This window comes from Pogonomyrmex barbatus, unplaced genomic scaffold (genome assembly GCF_055798465.1).
Source record: "Pogonomyrmex barbatus isolate J1 unplaced genomic scaffold, ASM5579846v1 scaffold5, whole genome shotgun sequence".
Classification (NCBI taxonomy): domain Eukaryota; kingdom Metazoa; phylum Arthropoda; class Insecta; order Hymenoptera; family Formicidae; genus Pogonomyrmex; species Pogonomyrmex barbatus.
Window position 1 is genome coordinate 4,518,383 of NW_028297149.1, and position 12,209 is coordinate 4,530,591.

At 43.5% G+C, this 12,209-nt stretch overlaps 2 pseudogenes; one reads left to right on the forward strand and one right to left on the reverse strand.

Annotated features, from left to right (window-relative positions):
• The first annotated feature begins 347 nt into the window (after positions 1-347).
• Positions 348-2,075, forward strand: LOC148935378 (uncharacterized; annotated as a pseudogene).
• Positions 2,076-8,032: 5,957 nt separating this feature from the next.
• Positions 8,033-10,730, reverse strand: LOC148935379 (uncharacterized; annotated as a pseudogene).
• Positions 10,731-12,209: the final 1,479 nt, after the last annotated feature.

Below are 12,209 nucleotides of genomic sequence, written 5' to 3' on the forward strand. Positions count from 1 at the left end.
AGAGACACTATACCTCAACTCCCCATTTCCCGATTTCTCGTCCAAGAGTTAAGGGACGCTACAATTCGACTCTCTGCTTCTCCGCTCCTTCTGAGAGAGCGGAAATAATTCTGGAAGCGTGCACATATTATCATTATAGAGGACACGCATACAATATATTACTACCTCTCTCGCGGCAAAAAGTAGCAGAGATAATTCCAAGAAGCGAGGATAATCATATATGGTTGTTCTATTCCCATCAATCTCCGGACATGGCGGAAATACAACGCTTTGTATACTGGCTTCGAGTTAAAGCAGCTATAGAAAAAAGAAAAAAAGAAAGTAAAAAAATGTAAAATTGTTTTTTGATGAGACAGTACAACAATTTAAAAGAATCACGATTTTGCAATATGGAACACCTAGAGCGAGTGGAACGCGAGCTGCTGGAGCAGTGCAGCCAAGTCGCTACCTTGGTGGAGTGTTTCGCGTGGTTGCAACGATGTGAGGAGTGCATCGAACAACTCGAAGAACTTAGCCGTGTTAAGCGTCCTCGACTCACCGTTGCAAATAGACAATCTGCGGTGGCGAGGATCGCGCGACTCGCGGGTGCAAAGGTACAACTAGAAAGACGTTTCGTGCACGTTGGTGGTGAGTACGCGAGCACCAGTAGAGACAATGGATCTCTCGTTTGGCGAGAAATCGATACGGCATTTGAAAGCCGTATATTGACTGGTGCGGTGATCAATGTGGACTATATCGAGCCGCGACAATTTTTAGAAGACGCTGGTGGTGTAGTGCTCGAGCGAGTGCGAGACATTATAGAAAGACACGATAATGTGAAAGTGAACACTGCATTTAACGGCGAGTTTGTGACGGGCGATAAACGCGCGAACAAAAGTATAAACACTAAAAATAGTGAACTCTTTCGAGTGTCAAATTTGGACGAGTGGTACGAGCAGCACGTCATCGAACCCACGTTGGCGTCGCTCGAAGAATTCCAAGAACGCGACAGTGGATGGGCGTTGTCGCGAATTCTAAATTTGACTATAAACGTGAACAAATATAATCCAATGCACGCGGGATGTTACATCGAATTACCGCGGGAAATTATGTTAAAGCGAGCGGTAATTAACGTGCAGTCAACGGATAATGCGTGTTTCGCATGGTCAGTGGTCGCGGCCTTGCATCCGGTCGAAAGGAATACAAATCGGGAATTGTCGTACCCGCATTATACGACAGTGTTAAATTTGCAAGACATTACGTTTCCGATGACGTTGAACCAAATTAAGAAGTTCGAACATCTCAATCAACGTCTACGGTATCAAGGAAAAGGAGATTCTCCCGATACGACTGACATCAAGGAAGATGGAGAAGCACGCAAATCTATTGTACGTGCAGGATCCGCGCGACGACAACGCGGGGCACTTTGCGTATATCAAAGATCTGTCCCGTCTTGTGAGCTCGCAACTGAGCAAAAAAGAACACAAAAAATACTTTTGCGACCGGTATGTATTTTAACAAATTTTATTATTTCTCTTAATAAAATTGTTTATTAAAAAATCATATTTTCCGTTTGCAGATGTCTACATTACTTCAGTTCGTCTGAAAGATTGCAGTCACATACAACGGACTGCGAAAAGATGAACGATTGCGCCATCCGACTGCCGAGCGAGGACGACAAGTGGCTCGAATTTAAGAACCACACGAATAAGGAACGACTTCCATTCATCGTTTACGCGGACTTGGAGTGCGTACTACGGCGAACGGAACCGGCAGAGAGGGAAGACGCATCGTACATCTACCAGCAGCACGAGGTATTTAGCATCGGATACTACGTGCGATGCTCGTACGACGACGCGTTGTCGGTATATCGATTTCGTCGCGACGAAGATTGCGTTGCGTGGTTCGTTCGGCAACTCGAAGATTTGGCGCATCAAATAAAAATTCTATTATCCGCGAATGTACCCATGGAAACGTTGTCGAGAGAGCAGTGGGAGGCATATCGTAGCGCGACGCGTTGTCACATTTGCGAGAAATCATTTGCGTCGGACGACACGCGGGTACGCGATCATTGCCATCTTACCGGTCGTTATCGTGGTCCCGCGCACTTAAATTGTAATCTAAATTATAAAGATTCGTATTGCATTCCCATAGTATTTCACAACTTATCCGGTTATGACGCGCACTTTATCATCACGGAAATAGCTACGGCGTTCGAAGGCAGGATCGACGTGCTGCCGATAACAAAAGAAAAATATATTTCGTTTACAAAACACGTTCAAGACCATCGAGAGATCAGATTCGCGAAATTGCGTACGCTTGCGGTTCATAGATTCGTACAAGTTTTTAAATACCAGCCTTGATAAATTAGCATCTTTTCTAACGAAAGAAAAATTAAAAATTTTACGTTCCGAATTTTTCACGGTCTCAAACGAAGATTTTGATTTGTTGACGCGCAAAGGTGTCTTTCCGTACGAATACGTGGATCGCGCGGACAAGCTGCAGGACACGCACCTACCACCGCGCGAATCGTTCTATAGCTCGTTGACCGGTGACACGGTGTCAGAGAACGACTACGCGCACGCCGCGAACGTCTGGCAGCGGTTCTCCATCCGAACGCTCGGCGAATACAGCGATCTATATCTCAAGACCGATGTCTTGTTATTGGCCGACGTTTTCGAAAATTTCCGCGAAAGTTGCGTCGCGAGTTATGGACTCGATCCCGCGCATTACTACACATTGCCAGGTTTCACGTGGGACGCCATGTTGAAACATACGCGCGTAAAATTTGAGTTGCTCACCGACATCGATATGGTTATGTTTATCGAACGCGGTATACGCGGCGGTCTCAGTCAATGTTCCGGCAGATACGCGCAGGCCAATAACAAGTACATGCGTTCGTACGACCCGTCGAAACCGTCATCATACCTTATGTACTTTGACGTAAATAATCTGTACGGATGGGCGATGTGTCAACCGCTGCCCTATGCCGAATTTCGATGAATGGAAGACGTTGAGAACTTTGACGCGAGCGCGATCGCTCCGGATTCGTCTACGGGGTATATTCTCGAGGTCGATCTCGAGTATCCGCATCATTTACACGATCGACACACTGACCTACCTTTCTGTCCGGCGCGCGATAAACCACCCGGCACGCGGCAGGATAAACTTCTCGCGACGTTATACGATAAGAAGCGGTACGTCATCCATTATCGCAACCTGCAGCAATGTACGCGCCATGGTCTTCGTATCGCAAAGATACATCGCGTACTACAATTTGCTCAATCCGCCTGGCTCCGCGATTACATCGAACTCAATACACACTTTAGAACGTACGCGAAAAACGATTTTGAGAAAAATTTGTACAAATTAATGAACAACGCGGTATTCGGTAAAACAATGGAAAATGTGCGCAATCACGTCGACGTTAAACTTTTGACCAAATGGGACGGACGGTATGGCGCGGAGGCAATGATCGCGAAACCACATTTCCACAGCCGCAGCGTCTTTGCGGAAAACTTAATCGCCGTCGAAATGCGTAAACTCGAGGTAAAATTCAACAAGCCGATTTACGTGGGTATGTGTATACTCGACATATCGAAAATCTGCTTGTACGAATTTCACCACGAATACATGTCACCGCTGTATCGCGAGAAATGTAAGATCATGTACACCGACACGGACAGTCTCGTATACCACATCGAGTGCGATGATGTGTACGAGGCGATGAAACGCGATATCGCTAGATTCGATACGAGCGATTATCCGACGGACAACGCGTACGGGATGCCTCTCGCGAATAAAAAAGTACCCGGTCTAATGAAGGATGAGAATAACGGTGCGATAATGACGGAATTCGTCGGACTCAGAGCGAAGATGTACGCGGTGAGGGTGGGCGGCAGAAAAGACATTAAAAAGGCGAAAGGTGTAAAGAATAACGTCGTAACGCGAACAATAACGTTCGACGATTATACGCGGTGCTTGAACGAAGAGATCGAAATGACTCGTCGCCAGTCGTGTATAAGATCCAAGCTACACCAAGTATACACGGTGTCCGAGTCGAAAATCGCTCTGAGTCCGTACGACGACAAACGATACATCGTACCGGATTCGACGGAGACGTTACCGTGGGGACATTGGCGGATTCCATTGTAATATATATACATGTTTATACAATGTACATATATTTTTATATTTTTTATATAGTTTATATGTATGCATATATGCACGTATGTATGTATGTATGTACATACCTATGTATCATATCTATGTATGTATGTATGAACGTATGTATTCTTGTAATTTTATACGATACTGTTTTATATGTAGTATAGATATATGTATTTTTTGTAGTTTTTATATGTAGTTTTTATAATAAAATTTAGTTGTTCAAATTTATTTTATATATACTTTATAATAGCAACCGAGATCCTGCTTGCTGAGGAATTAGCTTTAATTCTCTCTTCGATTTATTTAATGTATACTTGGCTTAATACATATAGTTTTACATATGTTCTCGTAAGTTACATACATGTATAGTTTAAAAAAAAATGTAATGGAAGAAAAAAATAATAAAAACTCTTTGTATACATGTATACAGTGTATATTTATTTTTTTTAATACATTATAAAAATGAATTAAATCACACTGCTTTTGTTTATCCATGAGTTATGCGATCTATCGAATCCCAGCCACTTGACGTAAACCTTGTCTCCCTTCCTGCGTAGTACTTTCTCCACGAGATACACGTCCGGATGAGTCGCGCGATGCAATTCGTGCTCGTAGAACGCGCCCGCGACCGATTTTCCGCGATAATCCTCGAGCAGATAAGTTACGGGATTAGTACGTTGCACTTTAACGATCTTAAACACCTCGGTGGTCCAATTTGGCGTGTAACCTTTTTCGAAAAGTGTCTTGTACTTGCTCACGCGTACCGATTCGCCTACTTTGAATTTTGCTGGACCTGCGATCTTTATCGCGCTGTATACCGTATCCAAGAGTCTTTTGGCGATCGCGGGAGTTACGTCAACGGGTCGTATGCCGATAGTGCGATGCTTGCGCGCGTTGTAATCTGACACGAGACGCGGTAGCGCGTCGACCCACTTGTAAGTGCCGTTGAGCGTAAACATCTTCCACATGTCGTTCTTAAGCGTGCGATTGAATCGCTCGACGATCGATGCCTTCAACACCGTATACGTGGAATAATGATTAACGTTGTGTTTTTTCAAGAGTTTTTGCACCGGCATTGTAAAATTCCTTTCCCATATCCGTTTGCAAGTTTCTCGGGCATCTTCCGCTCTCTCGAATTATCTCGGCGATAGCGTTAGCCGTCTCGCTTCCGATCTTGCTCTTGAGCGGTACGGCCCAGGCGTACTTGCTCAACGCATCGATGACGGTGAGTATGTAGTGATGACCTCTGTTGAAACTCGAGTACGGACGCATCTCGACGATGTCAGCCTGCCACAGATCGTCGTATCCCCGCATTATGACACGTCTTCGTGGAAAATTTCTCCTCGCCGGAGCGTGCAATTCCTCAACGAGTCGTCGCCTCTCGGAGCTAATATTTTTTTCACGTCCATCGGATCGCATGTTTCAACGATGTTTAATAGTAAAGATAAGATATACAATTTAAAATTGTTTTTTTCCTCACTGACGTTAATCGACTGGCTCGTTTCATCGATACGCGATTAATTTATAATAATGCCGGCTTCGCGAAGTTCCTCGATGATCGACAGCATCTCGTTGTCGTGAGCGTTGTTACCAGCTCGGTGCGAAGCATCGAGCAATCGGAGTCGATCCACCAGTTCGTTGGGATCGTCCCAATGCACGTAATCGATCTTGTTGTCGTTTAACTTCATGGCGGCTGGTATATTGCTCACGCCTGCACCCTTTTTACGCCCGCTACTTCCATACGTAGATACGAGCGGAGCGATGATGTTAATATACTTCGATCCCCTATTGCCCTTGATGGGATTATGGGCGCTGTGACTACGTCTGTGAGCATTTGTTGTTAACAATATACTTTTATACGTTTGTTTATCATCCTCGGTAAAAATCGCGTCATCGGGAAGTCTCTTGAAGATCAATTCGTACAATCCTGGTGTACCATTGTATCTCACATTGTCTATGATTATGGAGTCATTTTTGTCAACGTCAAATTTCTTGTCACCAAGCATCGCACCACTGTCTTTATCGAAATAAACACCGTATACGCGATCAAATGTATCGTTTTTTCCATTATCATCGAGAAGAGGGCTTACATACTTTTGCCCTAATGGTCCCAGCTGATTATGCAACGCTTCTCGACCTTGTTGCGTTTGCAGACTCTGTTTGATGGTTGACGCAGGAAGGGAGACAAGGTTTACGTCAAGTGGCTGGGATTCGATAGATCGCATAACTCATGGATAAACAAAAGCAGTGTGATTTAATTCATTTTTATAATGTATTAAAAAAAATAAATATACACTGTATACATGTATACAAAGAGTTTTTATTATTTTTTTCTTCCATTACATTTTTTTTTAAACTATACATGTATGTAACTTACGAGAACATATGTAAAACTATATGTATTAAGCCAAGTATACATTAAATAAATCGAAGAGAGAATTAAAGCTAATTCCTCAGCAAGCAGGATCTCGGTTGCTATTATAAAGTATATATAAAATAAATTTGAACAACTAAATTTTATTATAAAAACTACATATAAAAACTACAAAAAATACATATATCTATACTACATATAAAACAGTATCGTATAAAATTACAAGAATACATACGTTCATACATACATACATAGATATGATACATAGGTATGTACATACATACATACATACGTGCATATATGCATACATATAAACTATATAAAAAATATAAAAATATATGTACATTGTATAAACATGTATATATATTACAATGGAATCCGCCAATGTCCCCACGGTAACGTCTCCGTCGAATCCGGTACGATGTATCGTTTGTCGTCGTACGGACTCAGAGCGATTTTCGACTCGGACACCGTGTATACTTGGTGTAGCTTGGATCTTATACACGACTGGCGACGAGTCATTTCGATCTCTTCGTTCAAGCACCGCGTATAATCGTCGAACGTTATTGTTCGCGTTACGACGTTATTCTTTACACCTTTCGCCTTTTTAATGTCTTTTCTGCCGCCCACCCTCACCGCGTACATCTTCGCTCTGAGTCCGACGAATTCCGTCATTATCGCACCGTTATTCTCATCCTTCATTAGACCGGGTACTTTTTTATTCGCGAGAGGCATCCCGTACGCGTTGTCCGTCGGATAATCGCTCGTATCGAATCTAGCGATATCGCGTTTCATCGCCTCGTACACATCATCGCACTCGATGTGGTATACGAGACTGTCCGTGTCGGTGTACATGATCTTACATTTCTCGCGATACAGCGGTGACATGTATTCGTGGTGAAATTCGTACAAGCAGATTTTCGATATGTCGAGTATACACATACCCACGTAAATCGGCTTGTTGAATTTTACCTCGAGTTTACGCATTTCGACGGCGATTAAGTTTTCCGCAAAGACGCTGCGGCTGTGGAAATGTGGTTTCGCGATCATTGCCTCCGCGCCATACCGTCCGTCCCATTTGGTCAAAAGTTTAACGTCGACGTGATTGCGCACATTTTCCATTGTTTTACCGAATACCGCGTTGTTCATTAATTTGTACAAATTTTTCTCAAAATCGTTTTTCGCGTACGTTCTAAAGTGTGTATTGAGTTCGATGTAATCGCGGAGCCAGGCGGATTGAGCAAATTGTAGTACGCGATGTATCTTTGCGATACGAAGACCATGGCGCGTACATTGCTGCAGGTTGCGATAATGGATGACGTACCGCTTCTTATCGTATAACGTCGCGAGAAGTTTATCCTGCCGCGTGCCGGGTGGTTTATCGCGCGCCGGACAGAAAGGTAGGTCAGTGTGTCGATCGTGTAAATGATGCGGATACTCGAGATCGACCTCGAGAATATACCCCGTAGACGAATCCGGAGCGATCGCGCTCGCGTCAAAGTTCTCAACGTCTTCCATTCATCGAAATTCGGCATAGGGCAGCGGTTGACACATCGCCCATCCGTACAGATTATTTACGTCAAAGTACATAAGGTATGATGACGGTTTCGACGGGTCGTACGAACGCATGTACTTGTTATTGGCCTGCGCGTATCTGCCGGAACATTGACTGAGACCGCCGCGTATACCGCGTTCGATAAACATAACCATATCGATGTCGGTGAGCAACTCAAATTTTACGCGCGTATGTTTCAACATGGCGTCCCACGTGAAACCTGGCAATGTGTAGTAATGCGCGGGATCGAGTCCATAACTCGCGACGCAACTTTCGCGGAAATTTTCGAAAACGTCGGCCAATAACAAGACATCGGTCTTGAGATATAGATCGCTGTATTCGCCGAGCGTTCGGATGGAGAACCGCTGCCAGACGTTCGCGGCGTGCGCGTAGTCGTTCTCTGACACCGTGTCACCGGTCAACGAGCTATAGAACGATTCGCGCGGTGGTAGGTGCGTGTCCTGCAGCTTGTCCGCGCGATCCACGTATTCGTACGGAAAGACACCTTTGCGCGTCAACAAATCAAAATCTTCGTTTGAGACCGTGAAAAATTCGGAACGTAAAATTTTTAATTTTTCTTTCGTTAGAAAAGATGCTAATTTATCAAGGCTGGTATTTAAAAACTTGTACGAATCTATGAACCGCAAGCGTACGCAATTTCGCGAATCTGATCTCTCGGTGGTATCTTGAACGTGTTTTGTAAACGAAATATATTTTTCTTTTGTTATCGGCAGCACGTCGATCCTGCCTTCGAACGCCGTAGCTATTTCCGTGATGATAAAGTGCGCGTCATAACCGGATAAGTTGTGAAATACTATGGGAATGCAATACGAATCTTTATAATTTAGATTACAATTTAAGTGCGCGGGACCACGGTAACGACCGGTAAGATGGCAATGATCGCGTACCCGCGTGTCGTCTGACGCAAATGATTTCTCGCAAATGTGACAACGCGTTGCGCTACGATATGTCTCCCACTGATCTCTCGATAATGTTTCCATGGGGACATTCGCGGATAACAAAATTTTTATTTGATGCGCCAAATTTTCGAGTTGTTGAACGAACCATGCAACGCAGTCTTCGCCGCGACGAAATTGATACGCCGACAATTGTCGTACGAGCATCGCATATAATATCCTACGCTAAATACCTTGTGTTGCTGTTGATATGTGTACCACGTGTTTTCTCTTTGCGGCTCCATCCTTCGCAGTATGCACTCAAGATCTGCGTAGACGAAGAATGAAAGTCGTTCTTTGTTGCAGTAGTTCTTGAAGTCGAGCCACTTGTCGTCCTCATTCGGCAGTCGGATGGCGCAATCGTTCATCCGTTCGCAATCCACCGTATGCGATTCCAATTTCTCGGATGACTTAAAATAATGTAAACATCTGCAAACGGAAAACATAATTTTTTAGTATTTTTAGCATTTAAATTAACAATTATAAAATATTTTACATATTTTGTTAAAAAATGTGCATACGTCATCCGATCACAAAAGTATTTTTTGTGTTCTTTTTTACTTAGTTGCGAGCTCACAAGACGGGATAAGTTTTTGATGTACGCAAAGTGCCCCGCGTTGTCGTCGCGCGGATCCTGCACGTACAACAAATTTGCATGTTTCTCCATTTTCTTTGTTGTCAGATGTATTGGGAGAATCTCCTTTTCCTTGATACCGTAGACGTTGATTGAGATGTCGTTGAGATGTTCGAACTTCTTAATTTGATTCAACGTCATCGGAAACGTAATGTCTTGGAGATTTAACACCGTCGTATAATATGGATACGATGATTCCCGATTTGTATGCCTTTCGACCGGATGCAGAGCCGCGACCACCGACCACGCGAAACACGCATTGTCATTGGATCGTACATTGATCACCGCTCGCTTTAACATAATTTCCCGCGGTAATTCGATGTAACATCCCGCGTGCATTGGATTATATTTGTTCACGTTTATAGTCAAATTTAGAATTCGCGACAACGCCCATCCACTGTCGCGTTCTTGGAATTCTTCGAGCGACGCCAACGTGGGTTCGATGACGTGCTGCTCGTACCACTCGTCCAAATTTGACACTCGAAAGAGTTCACTATTTTTAGTGTTTATACTTTTGTTCGCGCGTTTATCGCCCGTCACAAACTCGCCGTTAAATGCAGTGTTCACTTTCACACTATCGTGTCTTTCTATAATGTCTCGCACTCGCTCGAGCACTACACCACCAGCGTCTTCTAAAAATTGTCGCGGCTCGATATAGTCCACATTGATCACCGCACCAGTCAATATACGGCTTTCAAATGCCGTATCGATTTCTCGCCAAACGAGAGATCGATACGGCATTTGAAAGCCGTATATTGTCTCTACTGGTGCTCGCGTACTCACCACCAACGTGCACGAAACGTCTTTCTAGTTGTACCTTTGCATCCGCGAGTCGCGCGATCCTCGCCACCGCAGATTGTCTATTTGCAACGGTGAGTCGAGGACGTTTAACACAGCTAAATTCCTCGAGTTGTTCAACGCACTCGTCACATCGTTGCAACTACGCGAAACATTCCACCAAGGTAGCGATTTGCTGCATTGCTCCAGCAGCTCGCGTTCCACTCGCTCTAGGTGTTCCATATTGCAAAATCGTGATTCTTTTAAATTGTTGTACTGTCTCATCAAAAAACAATTTTACATTTTTTTACTTTCTTTTTTTCTTTTTTCTATAGCTGCTTTAACTCGAAGCCAGTATACAAAGCGTTGTATTTCCGCCATGTCCGGAGATTGATGGGAATAGAACAACCATATATGATTATCCTCGCTTCTTGGAATTATCTCTGCTACTTTTTGCCGCGAGAGAGGTAGTAATATATTGTATGCGTGTCCTCTATAATGATAATATGTGCACGCTTCCAGAATTATTTCCGCTCTCTCAGAAGGAGCGGAGAAGCAGAGAGTCGAATTGTAGCGTCCCTTAACTCTTGGACGAGAAATTGGGAAATGGGGAGTTGAGGTATAATGTCTCTTTATAAAATACACCGCCACGTTCACTGATAGATGAGAGATTGAATCCCATAACGAAGAACTTGTTAATTCTTCCAATGACCTTTCCATATTGTTTTTATATCACATCACACTCTTCCACTTGCATATGCCTCGTTCACAATGTTGTCTTTTTTCAATTTGTGCAAATTGGGCACATGTTGCATGGCATTATCACACAGACGGACTGTTGGCAATTGGAGCAAAATCGGCTGTTTAGCGCATTGAGAGTATCTATCTCGTGCTTCCTAACGGCATACAATACTCCAATGTCAGTGTCCGCCAGACGAACCATGCATTCGGCACACAGAGTTAGTGCACCACCCGTTGAATAATAAAATTGTATTGAACAATACTTTTTATTATTATTCAACGCAAGGAGTTCCGAACGGGTAACAATTTTTTCTGCATAATCCGTAAGGTCATCACTTTGATCACTTACGTAATTGCTATCGTCAGACAATGCGTGCTCTTCGTCTTCAATATCAATGTCAATATTGTCAATATTGTCAATCTCTATTTCTTCTTCATTTTCAAACACTTCGTCCACTATATCCACAAAGTCTTCCTCATCCATATTAAACACATTTTCTATATTTAACACATTATCCATTTTCACCGTCAACTATTTTTTTTTTTCACATTAGACTTCCATCTACTGTGATTCTGCACACCGCATGACCCATTATATATCATCGACAATTTCTTTGTCCCTTGTCGGAGCATCATCATAGGTCTCTCTCTAATTTGTTTATAGCAGCCGGACTATCGGCGCTTCTCTTGACACGCCGCGACACGTACGCCGACTTCGGCGAAAAACAACCATCATAAGTCTCCCCGATTTGTTTATAGTAACCGGAGTATCGGCGCTTCTCTCTTGACACGCCGCGACACGTACGTCGATTTCTACGAAGAGCTATCTTTTCACGGGCTCTTCCTAGAAAACAAAATTTGAACGCCATCGCGCTCCTTTGCGAACATGTCGCTACATGTTTGATTGCAACAATGAAATTCTTAGAAAAAAAAAGGAGGGGGGGGGATTAACGGTTTGCCATGTCAAAAAAATTTACGCGATCAGTCCTCCTCCATCGAACGATCTGACAAAAAAGGTACTCC